We start from the raw sequence: 21,399 nt of genomic DNA on the forward strand, positions 1-21,399 counted from the left end.
TTGACAATTATTAATTTAAAACTAAATCCGGTCAGCTTTATTTACAAGCTGAGTCACTGATTCCCTATACTGACTATCCCGCCTAGTGACTGATTTCCCAATTCATCCGTACGTTTCTCATTTACTCTCTATATTAAGAATCATTCATAGCAGGGATTGTTATTATTGATTTTCAAACTCTCTGAAATGACGTTAGATAAAATTTATTTTCTCTTTTCCCAGACTTAGGAATGGAGAACACAATTTGTCAGTTAGCTTTATATCCAAGTAGATGAAAGTTAATCTGTGCTATAAAAAAAAATAGTGCGTGGAGTCCCTCCACGCGGAAGAAGTTAAACTTCGCAACATGCGACGTTAATTGTAGAAGAATCAGCAGTCGTAGAAGGATCACTAGTTCTATTCAACGACTCTTTTTCCTGCTCCGCTCGCNAAAAGAAAAATAAAAACTGTCGAATCAAACCTTTTATTAACTAACTTTATTAAGCATATTTCGGGATATTCTGGTTTGTCCTAAAAAAGTAATCAAAAAATTTTCTTCAAATCCCCGTTGCATGTCTTTGTAAACTTTGTTTACAAATTGATTATAATTATTACGTAATATTAATTGATAAATAAGTATTATGCAATATTTTTTAATTACTAGTTTAACTTTTGCAAACAACAGAATAAACAATATTTGTTACAATGTTTTCCCCCTACTTTGCATGTCTGAAACTGTCCTCGCTTCTTATCATATCCCCCCCCCCCGAAAAAATATCCTGGCTACGGTCTTGCACTGGGCCCATGTCCAAGTGGTCGTGGGTTCGATCCCTGCCGGTCGAAGACTCCCCGTGTAGTAAATGGTGACTAATGCACGTTAAATCAGTCGAGTCTCGAAGTCCTCCATGTTCCCATAACAAATCAAAACCTCTGGGGGTACTGAATTGGAGATTGATCGTTCTCTGATTCAGGTCAAAATTACGATCTGTGGATGAATGAATGGATGTATGAATGGGTCCACCCTATAAACGGGTGTGGCAGAAATCGAATTCTTGGCCATAGATGGCGCCACTGGAAAACAAGAACGATTGCACCCCCTCTGCCTTAATGGCATACGTCAACAAACAAACAACAACAAGAAAATTCCTCAATGAGAAAATACACAAATATATCGTAAGATATAATAATAAAATTCATTCATTTCACTAAGTTAATAGAATTCATTATAATATAATAAATGCATCAAAATAATAAATGGATTCGTCAATGATGAATGTATCAATAAAGAAAGAACTGTAACATCACTCAACGGTTGTTAAAAACAATTTATTACAAATTCATCTACATTACAATTGACAATTATTCGTTTAAAACTAAATCCGGTCAGCTTTATTTACAAGCTGAGTCACTGATTCTCAATACTGACTATCCCACCTAGTGACTGATTTCCCAATTCATCGGTACGTTTCTTATTTCTCTCTTTCCAATTATTAACTCTCTATATTAAGAATCATTCATAGTAGGGATTGGTATGGTGTTGCATTAATCATAATTTTTTTTTCTCTTTTCCTATACTAAGGAAGGGAGAGCAAAGATTTTGTCAGTTAGCTTTATATCCAAGAAGATAAAAGGTTAGTTTAATCTGTGGTACAAATAAATAAAGCTTAACAGAGTAATAAAAAACGTGTAGTTTTATTAGTGTTTTTTTTCTTCTTTTTCCTTTTTTATAGTTTCATTCAGTTGTTTAATAGCTTCAAATATTCAGTGGATTCATAAGTGCTATGAAGAAGGAAATTATAGAGTCAAATGAAAAACCTTAATTAAATGTTTGAACCATGAACATAAACGTCAGCCCTCATTTTGTAATTAAATCACACAGCTAAAAGTTTTCTTTTTAATAATTGCACTAAAAAAGAATTAAATTACCCAGGTATGACGCAATTTTGTTTCTTGTGAGTCTAGCTTTGTAGTATAATAAGTTGCAACACACGCATATGAAAGTGAGAAGGGTCCCAACAATAAAGCATCCAAAGATAGAATTTAGGGTAGATGCACGGAAGAATTCCTAAGGGGCTGTTGTGATAAAGAAAAGGTAGGAGAAAAAAAAACCCAGCAAGAAATAAGGGGAGGGGAGTAAAGTCTCTGCTTCAACAACAAGCACGTGAGTACTATAATTCCTGCACTACGATCCAACGACACTTGAGAAGTTTTTAGGAAAATAGCTTAGTGCTAAGCCTATTTTGAAAAAAGATAGTTTTTCAGCTTCCATTTGCCGTTGTGAAATATTCCGCTGGTCAATGCTGGAGGGCAAAAAAATATTTCTTCTTCTTGATGCCATAAATATATAAATAAGATAAGATTTAGCTCAATAGAAATACGCATGACTTGGTGAAAAATGCATTCTAATGATGGAAATACTGTAAAGTAATACGTTTGAGAAAGAAGAATTTTTTTCACTTTTTTAAAAATTCGTTCGATTTTTTTCTTCTTTTTCTTGATTTGCCTTTCTTTGGAGAATTTTAGTTCAGAAGTAATACAGTATTTAGTTTAAAACCTTTTAATCTACGAATATCTAGCTCCATGGCTTCTTTTTACAACTTTTCTTTATTCTATCAGTATACTAGCTGAGTACCCGTTTTTCGTTCGGGGAGGAAAAAAGGTGAGCAATCAATATGTCAGTACTGAATAATACTATGACATCAAAACTGAGAGTCTTGTATCAAGTTAATACAGTGAAAATAATTCCATTTTTTAAATTTATTATTATATTTTGTCCTTCCCGGTGGCTTTACGCTATTAGAGTAAGCAAAACATAATTTTAGAAGTTCATCCCAAAATAAAGTTTAAATGTATTCAAAAACATCTGGAATAATGTTGTTCCTCACAAAATTTAGCAACTTTATACTGTACTTATATCCTCAAGGGGCTATGAAAAACCTATTTTTGCAGCATCTATTACAAAAATGCACATTACTGGTACACCATTTAAACTACACCATTTACCATAATACCAGTTGTGCCTTTTACCAAAATTAAGCATCAAAGCAGTCAATAATAGATTGACGACTTTATACGCTTTTCTTAAACGGATTTGTAACATTTCTTCATTAATTTTGCTTTTAACATAGCTTATTTTTAATTTCAACTAGTAATTATTGCCAACATTATGTAAGCACTATTAGCGTTAATAATAATATGACGTTTTTTTATGTTTTTTCTGAACGATATAGTACCATTTCTCTATTCATTTTGCTTCATAGTACATAGTGTATTTTTTCTCATTTCAATTAGTAAAATTAATTAAGCATCAATGGCGTCCATAATAGTTTGATTTTTTTACATTTCTCTAAAATGAATTAGTACCATTTCTCTATTAATTTTTGACAGCTTATTTTCTTTATTTCAACGTTTTTTTATATAAATTTTATTTTTTGTTTTCACAGCTTATTTTGCATTTATATTACAAAAACTAATTAAGCCTCATTGGAGTCAATAATAGCATTACAATCTTTACGTTTTTCATGCACGAATTAATACTATTTCGCCATTCACTTTGCTTTTCAATACATAAATTATAACAAAACTTTTTTTTTTATTTCAATTGGTCTCTCCACATAAGTTAGAACGTTAATTAACGTGAAGTTAATTATATGCAACCCCCGTGTCGCACAGTGAATTTATTAAAATATAATTATTTCTCGTCTACTTGTTTTACTTACTTAACTTAGATTTATTATTTTTTTAATGTATTTTATTGTAACAGTGATATATTTCTGTTTTGTGTACCTGGTAACTTCGATGTATAATTAGTTTGTTTACAGTCTACATGGCATAGTGCCTGTCTTTGTGTTAAGTAAGAAATATTCCGTTAAAGAATTGAAATCTTTATGAAAGAAATTAGAATGTGTCACTTAAGAGAGCTGATACTTGACGGGTTTGGCTTACTCGAAATAGAATGGAAAGAACAGTTGATAACGTAAACAAATGCCACGTTTCAACAGGGTCGAGATACCTACTCTACGTCACTTGCAGGTATTCCATTACTGTTGATCTTAAATTATTTGGTTTTATAGTTTCCCGTTTGAAAAGCATAACTTTAAACACAATAAACATGTGGCCTCAAAATCTTATTTATGCTAACCATTGAGTTTCTGTGACATAACGAATAAATAATTAAATATTAAAGAACTAGCAAAAAATTCTTTTTTTTTTTTTAATGACAGCTATAAGCTGGTAAATATTACAATAATGTGTATGCAATCTTTAAAATACTTAAAATAAAGAAAATCGTGTGCATTCTCATTTTTATCAAAAGAGAGTTTTAAGTCAAAGAAAAAAAATTCGATTTTCCTGCCGCTCTACAGAGGACTACTATATGAAAATTACTACACTACCTATATGGAAATTTCAAACAAGTTTCAAGATCGGGGGCTAAATTTGATCCTTGCATCAGCTGTCCAAATTTCAGACTGATAGAACGAACGTTTTTGGAGTTAGAAGACAGACGTACAGGCAGACTAACTCTTCATTTTATTATTTTAGATGAAGCTAAATTGGTGTATTTTGTAGGAAATTAATCAAGCTAAATGACGAGTAATTTCGGGTCACATGCATCAAATTTTATTCTATAAAACTCGTTCATACTATTTATTTTGCCCAGTAAAAGTTATTAAGAGTACTTTTCCCTTTTATTAGTAATTGTATTTGAGAAATAAACTGGTTTTTATTATTTTAATGCCAAAATTATTGTGATCATTTCGATAATGCTTCGTCAGATTTCGATAATGCTTTTCTTCCCTTTCCACTTAAATATCATATTAGGTCCCTCAATGAGTTGGTTCTAATGACTTCATTTTTACAAGGATTCAAAAAAATATATCAATGACTGTGATTACGGAACAAAACGTATTCATAAAAAAAAGGCCGAACCTTATAATTCATTGCATAAAAGGATGCAAATAATTAAGTAGAAAAATCAGGACAATTTTCTTACGTACTCAGTAAGCTTTATTATTTCCAAATTTAACGAAATTTAGTTCACAGGGGCTCAAACCAACTAAACATAATTCGGCCGAGTTCCAGGCTGAGAAACAAAAGATGGAGCAACAAGCATTTTTTGTTCCTTAGTTTCAAACTGTGAAAGTTTAAAGTTTTAGTTTAGAGCAGTGTTTCTTAACCTTTTTGATATAATGGACCCCTTTTAAAAATTTTTAAGAAGTCACAGACCACCACCCCGTTAAAAAAAATTTAATTGCAAAAAACATCAATTATTAGAAAACATTTAATTTTATTATTTTAATAGTATACAAAATTTTGAAAATTAAAATTTTTAATGTGAAGGTTGCTGCTGCTTTTCCTTAATTACTAAATTTAATTGGGGGATGGTTTTCGACAAAGCAACGTGTATATCATTTTCAACATTCAATCGATGTTATATTTTTATTGTCACAAGTGTGGAAAATTCATCTTCACAAATATACACTGTAGCAAACCGGAATACAGCTGTCATAGTTCTATTTACAAGCAATGGGTAGGCTTCCAGACGTTTTAAAAATTAGGAGTAGTCAGCGGACCCCCAAAATATAACTCATGGACCCCTTAGGGGTTCATGAACCACAGGTTAAGAAACCCTGGTTTAGAGGGTCGATAATCAATCCTTAATTTTTCTTTATCGAAATTGGAAATAGTGAAATGAAACTAGATCGTTCCTACTTTTTGTTGTTGCTGATATTTCAGCTTGTTTCTGTAAATGACCTAAATTAGGTATTTTTCTATTGCATTGCAAACCGAATTGAAATAAATAAATAAAAATAAATTGCAGTGAAATTTAACCTGCAAGTTTAATTTCACTAAAGATAATATCTGTTATACTAAAAATAATATCTGATATTAAAAAACTTTAGAAGCAAAATTATTAAAGAAAGTGAAAAAAAAAACTACTGAGAAATTTATTAAAAAAAAAACATTTATATTTTTTTCAAACATTTCTTTTCATTACACTGATTATATAAAATTGATCAATTTTCTTTGTTTAAAAAGCGTTTGTTTCACATAAGTTTCCAATCACAAATCAGATGTATACTTACTCTAAAAAATTTTACACATTTCAATTTTAAGATGTTATGGAATTAAAAATAATACTTAAAACAATTCAACAAATGTTACTACATTTACATTAATTTAAACTCATATATTAGAATTTTTTTGTAATTTTGTTAGGCAAGCCTACCCTAAAGATAGAGAGCATCAAGAAGTTAACTGTTTATTTCTTAGATGTTTTTTTGAAAACAAATCTCCCCAAAAAAGGTTATAAAAAAAATTTTCTTCTACATCCTTGTCATCTTTTCAAACTGGAAGTGAAAGAACATTGATTATTTCTTATCTACCTCGTAAGGGAGCAGCGGGGGGAGGGGGTCAAACCATTCAGTTTTTTCTAAATATCCCATGATCTAAAGTGGATCAAACACTCTTCTACGTGTTTCCAATCCGTTTTGAGACTTTTTCGTCCCAGTTTTATTTTCTTAACGGCTCTCAAAAGGGACGTTTTATTCTCTCAGACAATATTTTGGATTACGCTGGAAATTGTCCTTCTTCCCAGTGAACGTTGGCCGCCCTGTGTTTTTGGATAAAATAGAATCTATATAAAACATTTTTTAAAAAAAAAAAAACAAGAATAAACGAAAAGACGTCTTAGAAGTAAATAAATAAGATAGAACTAACTCTTCGTAATCGATTTTTCTTTCAGACAAAGTACTTTCAATAAACACATTTCAATCTGTCTGTTTACCAAAAAGTAGAATTTTTCTGAAATACCATTAAACCTGCAGATAGATACAAAATATGAATACTTCTTTGAAGAAAAAGATTCATATTTAATGACATACGTATATCGATGAATGGACTGGATTTTAAATACTTATATTTTTGGAATTATTACACAGATTGCAAGTACAAGACGAACATATCGTCTGTTATCAATTTCATTCACACGGCTTGTAGTTTCACACTACCAGTGATTTCTAATGCTGTTTTAATATTTTCTTTAAGTTCTTGCAATGTTTTAGCCACCAAGCATTCAAAGACAGTACCTGTGTTTTTGGACAAAATAGAATCTATATAAAACATTAAAAAAACAAAACAAGAATAAACGAAAAGACGTCTTAGAAGTAAATAAATAAGATAGAACTAACTCTTCGTAATCGATTTTTCTTTCAGACAAAATACTTTCAATAAACACATTTCAATCTGTCTGTTTACCAAAAGTTAGAATTATCTGAAATACCATTTAATTTAAATTAAAACTTCATTTTCAATCTGAAGATAGATACAAAATATGAATACTTCTTTGAAGAAAATGATTCATATTTAATGACATAAGTTTATCGATGAATGGACTGGATTTTAAATACTTATATTTTTGGAAGTATTACACAGATTGCAAGTACAAGACAATCTGTTTGTTTACCAAGTCAGAATTATCTGAAATACCATTTAACTTTAATTAAAACTTCATTTTCAACCTGCAGATAGATACAAAATATGAATACTTCTTTGAAGAAAAGGATTCATATTTAACGACATAAGTTAATCGATGACTGGATTTTAAATACTTATATTTTTGGAATTATTATACGGATTGCAAGTACAAAACGAACATATAGTCTGTTATCAATTTAATTCACACGGTTTGTAGTTTCACACAACCAGTGATTTCTAATGCTGTATTAACATGTTCTTTAAGTTCTTGCAATGTTTTAGCCATCAAGGTTTCAAAGACCGTATCTCTGAAATAAGAGAAATAATACGGTGTTAGATCTGGGGATCTTAGTGGCCATGTTATTAAGGAAAAATAACTTGTCACCCAAGCTCCCAAGGATTTGTTGATGAACAACCTAACCTGAACACATCGCAAGAATCAAAGGAATTAATTTTCTTCAGTGTTAGGAACCGGTAGTAATTCGGTTAACTGTTAAAAACTGTTTATTACAATGAAAGAGAAAAACAAGAAAACCTCCCACGATTAGCCCGACTGGAAGAGAATTCGAACCCATGATCTACCATTGGGGATATTTGTCTAACATTGAGGATATTTTACGTCTACACCGTGGTCGGTGCGAGCCAGGAGCAGATTTAGTACTAATCAGCCACGGCTGGGATTCGAACCTGGGTCATCTCATTGGGAGGCGTACGCACTTTTCGAACTACCGCAGCTCCATCTGAGTGCCATTGGACTAGGGATCGATCCCCAGTTGCGGCTTGTAGTCCACACAGCTTCAAATCGATGGATAACAGTTTTCTGGGAAGTAAAGGCGGCCTGTGCGCTATGCTGACAACATTGCCCCAATCATAGGCCGTTGGTCGTAAAATTGTGGAATCTTAACCTCAAAGACCCTTAGCTCACAACGGACTGTTGCTGGAATGCTTTACTTATGTAAAGCTAGTGATAGTTTCGAAATTATTAGTATTTAATTCATTTGTTAAAACTGTATTTTTAAAAGTTACAAATCAAATGTTTTGGTTTTACCTCAGATGCGAAAAATTAGAACTGAGATTTTTTTAATAAAGTATATTGAAACTGTATGATACAAAAATAACATGTTTAATTGATGATGGAACGATACTTTCTATTATTTTATTTATATCTACTAAAAATGTTATTAGAAATTCTTCGTTTTCGAATAACAATAATAAATCTAATTTTCTAGGTATACGCAATATTTAATTTATCGCTTTTTCGTGCAAACCCACAGAAAAGTTTTCGTTTTTAAATTGTCTAAAAATAAGGCATGAATATTCTTTCACTTTCTGCACTATCTGTCCTTACTGTACTAACAACGTTGGCCCACCAAATATGATGCCCCTGAAAGATTGGCCAACAAATCTGCCCTACTGATATATATATGAATGATGAGTGCCAATCGGGTGGGTATTGGAAAAAAGTTTAAATTATTTTATAAATCCGCTTTGTTAAACTAAAAAAAGCAAACATTAAAATAAAATAAAATTTTTATAGGAAAACAAAACGTACGTTTTTATCTTAATTTTATTAACAAACTAGTAAAAGCATAAAAAAGAAATATTTTAATCAATTTATGTTGATACAACATTATGTCGAAACTTTATAAAAGTAGTTAAAGTTTTATTTGAAGTACGAGGAAAAAACCAAATACTAAATTTTCTTTAATGAAATCAATAAATATTTATTACCTAAGTGTTTATATCTTAGCAATATTCTCAGAAATTTCTCCTACCAATAGAAATAGACTCCATATTTTATTTAAATACTGTTTACGCTAGCTCTCAAAATAAATCGAAACATTGTTTGGCGTAAGCACACATTCACTATTCAACGGGATAAAAAACTCCCACTATTTCATAAAGACTACTTTAACACTGATTTCTGTTACAATAAATTCTTATCTGAGTTGAACAGTTAAATTATAAAACATGTGCGCCTGCGAAAAGCCAGATATGCTTTCGACTCAACTTCCACTTTCGATTGCGCCAAATATTTAATGCCCGGGAAATTAGTTCATAAAATGCACCGAAGTTCGAAGTCGTCTTTGAATTCAACGATGGACCTTTTTTTTATGGCGCCAATGTTGCCCATATCTTTACTCAATACCACATACAGCATCTTTTGCAGAAGACATAAAGATGAAATGGCTTTCGAAGAATTTTTTTTTCCTTCTCTTTTTAGAGAGTCGTTTTGATGATGACCCTCTCGTTCATTTCAAACCCTTTTCTCTGGGATTTCGTTTACATAGATTATTTTTTTTCCTTTACGGTTAAATTACCGTTGAGAGTTCGTATATTTATAGATATAGGAAGCGAGGTGTGTTGCTGTATTTTCTTTCTTTCTTTTAAATTTATATTTTACATTTGAATTTATGGTAAAGGATTGAGATTTTGATGTTTGAAGCAGAGAAGCAATTTTTTTATGACCAGAAGGACATTTTTTACAAACATTTGGTTTGGAACAAACGACAGAAGGACTTGAAGGCAAATAAGTAAAAATATTATATTCGAATAAACATACATTCAGTTTTAGTTTCAATACTGGAAATAATAGCTAAGACCGCACTTCCGACTTCCAGGTTTACACTTGAAAACAATAGTAAGCAATAATAATGGAGCAGACGGAAATAGTCATTTTAATCTTAGTTTTTGTATCTAAAATTACCCGTATTCATGCAAATAAGTAGAAGATCTGAACTCTAATATAATAAATAGATGAATCTAATATAACAAATATATGATAGCGAATAAATGGATGATCTCTTCCATTAACCTGATAAATGTGCTAACAACTCGACCCAGTCTTAAAATAAAATATTCGAAATACTTGTTTTTCAAATTGTACTTGTAACGCATCACGGATATTCCGTTTTGCACTTCGAATCAGAATTAGTTAAAAATGTCAGTGTTCTTGATTATTCCATAAAACAACTCACAACACACGAAATGATTTATTTTACAGTTCTATTTACAAAAAAATATAAAATACTAACTTCATCAATGAAACTTGAAACACTAAAAGATATAAAATGGAGTATATTAATGCTCAAAAATAAATAAATATAAACTCAAAGCCATTTTTGTTTCTTCTCCACAAAAAAGATGAAACAATCACAAAAAAAAGCAAAACAAAACCGTTACTATAGCAACTTAATTTAATGAACTAGATCGAAGTTAAAAATTAAGCACACGATAATTCTCAACAATGGATATAGTTAAAATATTTGTGCAGAATAGCACAATACTTTTGTGATGTTCCAACATTCTCTCCTTCAACCTTTATTCGCGATCGCAATGCTTGAATGCGCCCTCTAGAGGGGATGATATTTTCAGGCTCTTATTTATTAAGTTTTCGTTTAGTTCTATTAGAATCATTGGCAGAGTAGGGCACCATTTTTTTCAGCAGCAAAATTTTCCTAAGGAAAAGGCAGAAGAATTCGAAAAGCCGACCCAGAACATTGGTAAATCTTTATGAAACAGAACGCGACCAACATTTGAAGAGCAATTTCACAATAATTTTTACCTTTCTATAATCAACAAACTTGCAACTGATAAATTCTGATTTCGTGATCGCATAATACTGTTACAAATATTTGTATTAACGTAAAATAATACATTCTTTTTTTGTCTACAATTCATTATAAATTAAAGTGAAGTAAACATTGCTTACTTCATTTCAATGAATAAATATGATATCAGAACGTGAAGAACTGTAATAGTTATAGAATATTCTTGTTCTTTATAGAATATTCCTGTATCTATATAATTCGGAACAACAATAAAGAATCATCCGAATTACTTGAAATAGTATCATTTTTCTTGATTATTAATAAATTTTTATCGTTTTCTTAGCAAGTATTTTTTTTAAAATTTAGAATGAATAATTTCAACTAGAATTCAGCTATTCTGTTTTCAAGTTACATATTGAAATTCACATCGAGATCTTAGAATTATAAAATTTTGTTGTGTGGTATGAAAGGATAATCTATGTAAACATTATTTGAGAATAAGATTTTCAAATGAACATTTCATTTTGTAATTGTCTGGATTTATAAAATAAAGCATGGTTTTCTACGTCTAATTAAGGGCTTTAAAACTAAAAGTAAAGAAAAAGAAACAATTTGAAAGTTTTTTATTTCAATATGAGGAATTTTTAGAATCGTTTTTTTTTTTTTATCGTAAACATTCTTTATTTTACGTTCTTTAGATTCTAATTTTTTAATAAAAATTGTTGTCAAAAATTTTTTTTTGCAAGATTAAATGGTATAACATTATGCGTCTCTGTATACTTTTTGCATATTTTAATGTTTTAAGTAATTTGATTGAGAAAAGTATGGAATGTAAAGTTTAAATAGATCTTTTATATTAGATCACTAAATTTTGTGAAGCGATTTCGCAAACATTAGGTTTTGACTCTAATACGAAGATGAGATATATGTAAATACACAAAAAAATATGTATTTTTCCAATGTGTTTTGGATGTTCCTTCTCTAAAAAAAAAAAAGAGATTCAGTTTTGTTTTCGCTTGCATAAGAAAGAATATCAATTATTTTTCTTTTTTAAATTTAATAAGCCACAATAAAGAAGGAACGTTACCATGCTACACTGAAGAAATCTCCAGTGCAACTGATGATCGTGTTGTTCTGCTAGCAGTCATTTGTCTCAAATAACAACTCCCCTGTAGGTCGTTGCGTTCCCGAATCGTTTTACATATTCCTTACTTAAGCACTTTTACTTTGTTAACAGCCATTTTAATCCCTTAAGTCAGTGTTTCCCAAACTTATGACTTTTGTGTACCCTTTCTAAATTTTTCGTAATGCTGTGTACCACTAATAAAAAAATGAGTGTATTTTTTACTATAAAAAAAATTGCACAAAAGTTAAAAATCACAACTGGCTGTTGACACCACTAATTATTAACTTCAAACTCCGCAAAAAATAGCAAATAGAAAAATACGCAATCGTAAATTTTCATGGCTAGCTTTGTTTTTAAATAAGTTTGTTTGAAATTTTCGTTTATTGCAAGATATTTCGCATAAGGACGCGTACCCTCGCTAAACTGTTCCCGTACCCCTGGGGGTACGCGTACCACACTTTGGGAAACTCTGCCTTAAGTTAATCTCTCCTGAAAAAGGTATGGGAACCATATTTTCCAGATTGCGGCTACCCCCAACATTTTGGAAATTAGAAATCCGAATCCGTTGGAAAAAAAGCATGTTTATTCAGAAAAAGTACGTTTTTGTGTCTGATTTCGTAACTTAAAATATCACATGTACTGATTAATTAGTATATTTAAGGTCACCCTCTCGAATCATCAACTGTGAGTCCTCGAACGTGAAGATCCGATCTTTAAATCAAAAGTTATTCAGGATAGTCCGTTTTTTATTTTGCGTACTGTACATATCATACTGGTATATACTATGAGTGCGTCCATACGACACATACTTATTTCTATCACATGGAACGCATGGACGGAACTGGATTACCGCTGGGAATTGCGATGGGTGATCATGAGTGCTTACATTGGACATATGAAGTATGTAACAAGAACTTGATGAATGTATGTATTTATCACCTGTATTTGTAATTCGTGGTATTTGTAAAAAAATAATCTTTAGAAACTCGATGAATCGTTTAAGTTAGTCCTGCATATAGTTTCAATTTGCAATTTTACTAAAAAAATAATAATATTGAAATTACATTTAGTTAAAAAAGGAACTTGTTTGGTTAAAATTAACTGTATTTTACTGTTAATTTCACAAAAAGTCATTACCAAAGTGCTTTTGGTGTCCCCATAGAGGAAATTTTATCATATTCCGGTAGTTTTGACCATACTTTTTTTCACTGTGTAACACTGGGGCTGTTTTTAACATCATAAATAAATTAACACCTTCCGCACAAATTACGTAAATATAGGGAGAAAAAAAAATTCAGGCTCTTAGCTTTAAAAGAGCTCTTCAGAGAAGCGGCAATAATAAATCAATTTTAACGTTTATTTATTTCCGTTAATAAAAAAGCAGTCACATTAAGCCGAAAGTGTGTACGCCTTCACAAACTTAGCTACCGTAAAAAAGTATTTTTTCTAAAGGTAAGGAAGGAAGGAAAGTTTAAAAAAAAAAAGGGACAACATCCCTCCCATCTGAGACATGAAGAGCGTCAACTTGCGTGCAATTAGGGTTTATCTGAGGTCGCGTCAACAGTCTAAAGCAACATCTGGCGTGTGTCCCGCGTGCGTCTCGACGACACCCAAGATTCTATTTTGGTACAACACGACACCCAAGGGGTTTGACTACTTAAATGTGCACCAAAGTTACCAGCGTTTTTATTGTCTTTCCTCAAGAAAAGTGAAAAGCAACGTAAACTAAAAAATGTTCTTAAATAAGTGAAATATTTTTGAGTATTACCTGGACACATTAGAAAATCATGAAAATGTTTATTGGGTCGAAATTTTTTTTGTGATACTGTAGTTTTAAAAATTATTTTCTTTTAAAAAAAAAATTCATGAAATTTGGTGCACTCCCTTAACATTTAGGATAACACTTAAACTATTGTTGTTATAGTTTCATAATTTAGCTATTCACCTAGGACAGTGTTTCCCAAAGTGTGGTACGCGTACCCCCAGGGGTACGAGAACAGTTTAGCGGGGTTATATGCGTTCTTATGTGAAATGTCTGGCAACAAACGAAAATTTCAAAATTTTTATTTAAAAACAAAGCTAGCCATGAAAATTTACTACTGCGGATTTTTCTATTAGCTATTTTTTGCAGAGATAACAGTTAATAATTAGCGGTGTCATCAGCCAGTTGTGATTTTTAACTTTTGTGCAATTTTTTTATAGTAAAAAATACATTCGTTTTTGTATTAGTGGTACACAGCGTTACGAAAAATTTAGAAAGGGTACACCAAAATCATAAGTTTGGGAAACACTGACCTAGAAAAAGAATCTTGTTTGAATTCAAAAACCATATTTATAACAAAATTATTTAAAACAGATATAATATTTCTCAATGATCACAGAAAAATTGGAAGAATTTTATAAATATTATTTATTTTAAAATAAAAAGAAATAAAACTCTTTAGTAAAAAATTACGAAAACTCTAACTTACAATAATGTAAAAAATTCTGTGTTGAAGCAACAATATATCTTTCTTTTTTTAAAAAAATCCCTTAACAATAACCTAATTATTAAAACCTATAATAGTTACCTACACGGAAAAAACAATTCTGGTGAAGTTACCTTACTGTATGGTAATGACATTTCTAAAAAAAAAATCTTTCAATAAACTAAAATATATGGTATTTATAAACCAAATTATAGTTCTGATAGTCAAAAATTTGTAAATAATACAAAGCTGAAGAGCAAATTTAACCGAATAAATGGTTTTTATGTCATGCTTTAAGAAATCATGATAAAAAGATATTTCACATTTGCTAAATTTCATCACATATTATAATAAAATATTTTTGGTCAATTTAACCAATATCATTACTAAAGTGCTACAGTAAAAATTAAAGAACTTTTTTGTCTTCCCTCCGAGCCAGAAACACGGTAAATTTAACCATATTCTGGTAGTTTGGTCCATACTTTATTTTCAGGGTAAAATAATAACCTTTTAATCCGTATATCAGTAGCCTTTTAAAATTATTGATACAATTATAGCGACTATAATTGTATTCCTTTAATTATGCTGATGGCGATTACAATTATATTCAAGTAATTATAGTGATTATAATATAGCAATCAAGGGAGCCAGCAGAATAATATAAAAGGGGGTGCAACCCTATAACAAACTACCTCCCCCCCCCCAATTTTTTTTAAAAATATTCTGTTATTACATTCTGTTTTGTTATTACATATACTTTCACCTGTTAATTTTTTTCAAGATGCATTTCTTCATTGTTAACAAGATATTTAAAAAAAAGTACGAATTTCTTGTACTTGCAAATTTTGCCACTAGAAACTGTATTGATTGCCCTGGCATAGCTACTGACTTTGAAACACAAATAACTACAAACAGTAGTTTCGTATACTAACGTGTTTGTGCACGTTTACTATTGATATTTATTGTGTTGATGAAGTTTTACAGTTGTTTGAAGTCAGTTTATGTTATACACCTTTGTTAAACTAAATAACTAATAGAAAATATAATATTATTTATATTTAATTAAATGAAATTGAAAAATATAGCTTAGATGTCTGCCAAGTTTGTGCATGCATGCTAAGTGTGCATAAGAAAAAAATCAAAGTGACTCAGAATTCATTGAAAAAGTTATAAATTGACTTGGACAGCAAACAAAACAATTACAATTCTTGTTTGATTGAATAATTTTGCAATTGTTATGTATCAATAATTACTTAATTATTTGTTTTTGAATAAAAATACTTTTAATAAAATTTTTTATAACAAAATTGTTTTTCTGTATCTCTTTAATTGTTTTAAAGAAAAAAAGTCAGGGGGTGCCCGTCGCCCTTGATAGTAATTCTAACAAATTTCCCATAATTTAATTAAACTCAATTTTATTCATATAATTACACTGACTATCATAATACTGTTTTCTTTCTAGAATTAATGGTGTTTAGTCTTATATGTAATCTAAATAGTATACAGGCTGGTTCATCGACTCTAATGTAATAAAATGTACCATAAAATACATTAATTAATCGCATTTAACCCCAAAAAGTTTTCTTTACTGTTTTGAATATCCTAAATAGAAGCAACAGAACAGGACCGAAAAAATAAATTCCCTGATCTCGAATAAATAATTCACTCGTGAAAAGACAGGTAGGTTTCAGGATGGGCATCGACCGGAAAGGAAGGGGGAACACGGAGTTAATTGTTTACCAGTTTATCACTGAATTGTAATTAAGTGTATCTTCGATCCAGCGATATAGAATGCCCTCTGCCTAAATAATTGAATATGTCAGTGCCAATTATCATAATTCGATGTTCCCGAATCTGGCAGTGGAAATGCTACAGAAAATATTTATTAGCGTAAAAGATTTAAGTGGAAAAGGGACAATTTACTGTTTCCCAAAATTGCCTTATGGATTGATTCCTTAAATCAATTATGCACAGTTTGCCCATGTTTAGACATAATTGTTATGGTGGTTTAAATAAGAGGTGGTTTTCGGACGCTTCTGTGTCAGAAACACGGTTTAAATCATGACTTGTGATTTTCCCGAACGTGTAAATCAAGCACTTCATCATGATGAGTTCTGAATAACAACAAAGCATTTTTTGTAATGATTTGCAAGTTAAAACTTTATACTCCGTTGCAAGTTAAGAAAAGACCATAGCTGTATAGGATTTAAGTTACCATCCGCGACTGCGTATTGTTCCGTTTTATTTCGTCATTAAATTATAAAAATATGCTTTCAAACAATTTAAACGCTAAGTACGTCAGACAAGAATTTAATTCGCACCATCTTTTGCGATATATATCACAGAATTATTGAAAAAAAAGTTATAGTTTCGAATTCTTACTGGAATACGAAACTTGACGATATATTTCGATAAATAAGGAGAGCATTCTTGAAAGGAAACAACTATATGACGTTGCAAGAGTATTGGATTCGATTGGACTCCTAAAAATGATACGTCTTATGTTGACATGCCCTTAACAAATCAAGGAATAAAGAATTTTTACTTTTGTGTCACTGTGAAAGAAAATCGTCTGCAATAAACCAATATTTATTATTCATTTATCAGTTTCTTTGAAGGCTAATAAAAAGACATATCACTCATGGGCTGCAATAGTGGCACAACTCAAAATGCACGCGTTTTGGCCTAAGAACAGGTGTCAATATGAAAATACACATTCTTTCAGCAGCAATGCTTGCACATTTCATAATTCAACTTGAAGGTATTCTTCGTTTAAGCAAACGAAAGCATTTGTTATGCATTTTGCTTAGCAATGAAAACTTTAAACCCACTTAACTCAAAACTTGATTTTGAGTTGTGCCGCTATTGCAGCCCATGAGCGATATATTTGTTACAAATTTTGGATATCATTTTTATTAACTATTGCTTTTTAATTAATTATTCAATAAGTTTTGTTTTTCTCATTTCACGTGATTTAAGAAAGCAAGAAAAAAGAAGACTGTGAAACATCGCTTTAAGAGTAAGCGATTTTGATATACGTTCTTGCTGGGAGCTTGGCATCGATTTGGCGTACAATTTAAATTTCAACATGACAAAGCGTTCACAATCTTGTCATTTTGATTTGTTGACAAAAGAAACTCTTTTTAATCACGTGGTTATCAAATGAATTTGGAACCAAACTTCCTTGCGTCATAGTGATGGGAGTTTAATAGATTTAATTTTTATATTTTCTCTATTTATATTACTGTTTCACCGAAATGCGTTCACTTAGTTCATAAAGTTTTTTTTAATTTTATTTAAAACGTTATGTAATTAATAAAGATTTCAGTTTCAGATAACTTAAATCAACTATTTCAATTGTGTTATGTTTATTGTTCAAAAAGTGTTTCGTTTTGAATGATGAATGAACATTGGTTATCAAATGATGTTCCTATATAAAAAATAACATAAACAAGGAATTCGATCCTTCAGTAGTCCAAACGTAATGGTAACTTTCGTATATTTCCCCCACTGCGCAGCTTAATAGCCCAAACTTAGTAGCATCTTTCTCATTCTTCCTACACTGTGCAATTTATGCTCGTTACGTCGGGCAACTAAATTGATCCGTGCTGAGGCCTTCTCTCTTTTAGGAGATGTTGAGCAGACATAGAATATTATGTATATCAAAAAATTTAACAATTGTGGACAGTAATAAGGGTTATATGTATCCATTCAAAAGCTGAACAAACTATATTCAATGAAAAAGTTTAAGATTTGATTTTTTTTCTGTTTCTTCTTTTTCAATGTAAACTGTTTTAAAAATTCTTTTTTTGACGCATATAGGTTTTTGAAAGAATTTGTTAATTGGGAAAATTTCATTTGTAAATTTATCAACAAAAAACACCCACCCCGTTATAATAAGATTATTTTTTTTAATGGGACAAACATTTATATAATGGCTGTTATTCAAAAAGGAACAAAGTTTTAATGATGTTCTGTTTACTATAGTTAGTGTAAGTTCTGTATAAACACATATAGGCACTATTTGAAAGTCTTGATTGTAGATGGAAATATGCTTAGAAATTAAAAATTACGAGATAATTTTTATATTAAAACACTATGTAACTTAGTTTTTGAAATACTTATTTAATTTTAATTTTTTTAATAGAAAATAAGGAATTGCTTTGAAAACAAGAGAATATAGCATGTAACATAATTGATTAACGAAAATAAAAAGAATTTTTTTTTCAAGTTTTTAACTATTGTACTTCTTAATCCTGTTTATACTTAGCTTACAAATCAAAAAGATAAAACAATACTATTAATTGCTTTTATTCCCAAAAGATTTGAAATTTTGTATTCTTTATTTCAAAATAGCAAATTTACAAGTTTGACAATTTGCATTAAAAATAAAGAAATAAAATCTGTCTACATTAATATGCTCAATTCCATGTCTTTTAGACAGCAACCAACAGTTTTACTAAAACATGAAACCCATAAACATAAAGTGTTTTTATTTTTAACTTCTAAAATAATCTATAATCTGTTGTCAACAAAACGTTATTTCAAACATGCGACCCGAAATGCCATACCACAACTTTTAGCTTATGGATTTCTGAGAGGATTAAAGTATTTTCTCTCGACCAAGAAAAAGTTCTTCCTTTTTTTTCCAGTTCCAGTCTTTCTTACTTGCTGTTGAATTTTTTTTTGTTTGAATTAAAAAAAACAAAAAAACAGCTAGGACTTTTTTAATCGCAAAAAATTGTCGAACAGGATCGTTGGAAAAAAAGGCCCACAGAGAGATTTAAGAAACTAGTATTTGTAAAGGGTGCTTCACACATTCATTGACCAAGCTTCTTGAAGGTAGGAAAGAGAAAATCTCTTCCTTTGTTGTGCCAGTTTCTCATGTAATATTCATGACTTCCACAATCTCATGTATGTACCATTTTTGCATTCAACTTAACTTTTTGGAAGGAAAAAAAAAGATTTTGGCAACAGTAGCCTTGAAAGGGGAACCCAAGAATTCCAAGTTCTTATGTTCGAGAGGATTTTCTGTGCTCTAAGGATGCAGCTGCAGGACAAAAACAGCAAAATTCCTAACTCTGCCCTCTCAATGCACAAGCATAAAAGCACCGTTCTTCGATTTAGAAAATTTCTAGTACTACACTTAACGAATGTTTTCATTTACCGTTTAACTTATCTCCAAGATTATCATGAACAAAATATCCATGGAACGACAACAAAAAAACGGCTATGAAAGCCAATACGATATTGTTGTTCTTTCTTTACTAAACAATGATTATTTTGGTTCTGTGTGGCATCTAACATTCATCAAATATCCCTCATAAAAGAAAAATGATTGTCAGACAAATTAATGTTCTATTGATTACAAGTATAATTTTTCAGAAAAATCCATACTACATGCTTATCAAAAGCATTGCGACATAGAATTTCGTTAATATTTGTAATAAATCCTTGTTGCTATTGGATTGTTATTTGGCATTGATTTGTTTCTCAGTGATGTTTCAATTACATTTATAAAGGAGCCACGTTGCACATTGATATATCTTTCAATTACTTTAATAATAAAGTTATATTTATATATGTATAAGAAAATCTAATCAAACGCTCTAGCAATCTTTAATTTTCCCCCCATCAAAATTGATTCAAGAAATTAGAAAACTGGTAAAAGAAAACCAAAAAAAGGTTTGAATAACTTTGCTAATAAAACAGTATTAGGAAAGTCTCAGGTTTATAACGTCCACCTTATTGTTGTTGTAGAAGATAGATTGATTTATAATATGTAACATTTATAAAGGAATTTATATATTAAAGCAAAAACTAAATCGTGTTTTTAAAGGCTAATATAAAAAGAATTAAGTTCGTAAAATTAAAAGTTTTCGATGAATATTTACTGTAGACATGTGTTGAAGATGTTTATTATTTTTATAGAAGGAAATGTTGGACATGATGGTTATTAGTGATAAAAAATCCACGTTGTAGGAACAATCTACGATTCCTTTGCCTCGTTCATATTCAGATCGAAATTTCAATTAACAACCGGCGTTGAACAGCCGACTGACCTAATTCTGTGTTTACAACTATGAATTTTCAACTCCGTTGCCTCGTAATTTTGAACCCAATCCAGATGACAAGGGAACTCCAAGATCAAGTAATGGGACAAACTAGCCTCCGTGGAGGACTTTTGATGGAATTAACCTGCATTTGTGTTATAAGGTCAGGAAAACCCAATGAAACCTCCCATTGTTAGCCATATTCTAGCCCATGATCCGATTACCACTGAGGATATTTTGCGTCAGTATTGTTATCAGTGCGAGCCGGGAGACAAATTAATATCGTCCAGTCACTGCTGGGTTTCTAACCCGGGTCACTTTATCGGAAAGTGAACGCTCTATCCCCTGAGCTACCGCAGATAAATATCTTATTTTATTTCATAACCGTCGTTGAACAGCCGACCCAATTTCATGGGTTTCCGACTACTAATGTTCAACTCCGTAACCTTGCAATTTTGAACCCAATCCAGAAGACAAGGGAACTCCTGGATCGAGTATTGGGAGAAATTTGCCTTCGTGGAAGACTTTTTGATAGAGCTGACCCGCATTTGCGTTACATGGAGAGGAAGACCACGAGAACCTCCCACGGTTAGCCTGACGACAAGGGGACTTTAACCCATGATCTGTCTACCCCTGAGGATATTTCACGTCAGCACTGTGGTCGGTGCAAGCCGGATGCAGAATTCGTATGGACCGGTTCGACGCGGAAGGCGAACGCTCTATCCTTTGAGCCATCGCGGCTTTCG

General features: G+C 30.9%; 1 protein-coding gene across 1 annotated transcript in view; it reads right to left on the bottom strand.

Annotated features, from left to right (window-relative positions):
• LOC107436488 (chondroitin sulfate proteoglycan 4) overlaps window positions 1–21,399 on the bottom strand; it is a 192,080-nt gene that overhangs the window by 34,320 nt on the left and 136,361 nt on the right. The gene's annotated exons all lie outside the window — the stretch shown is intronic.

This window comes from Parasteatoda tepidariorum, chromosome 7 (assembly GCF_043381705.1).
Source record: "Parasteatoda tepidariorum isolate YZ-2023 chromosome 7, CAS_Ptep_4.0, whole genome shotgun sequence".
NCBI lineage: Eukaryota > Metazoa > Arthropoda > Arachnida > Araneae > Theridiidae > Parasteatoda > Parasteatoda tepidariorum.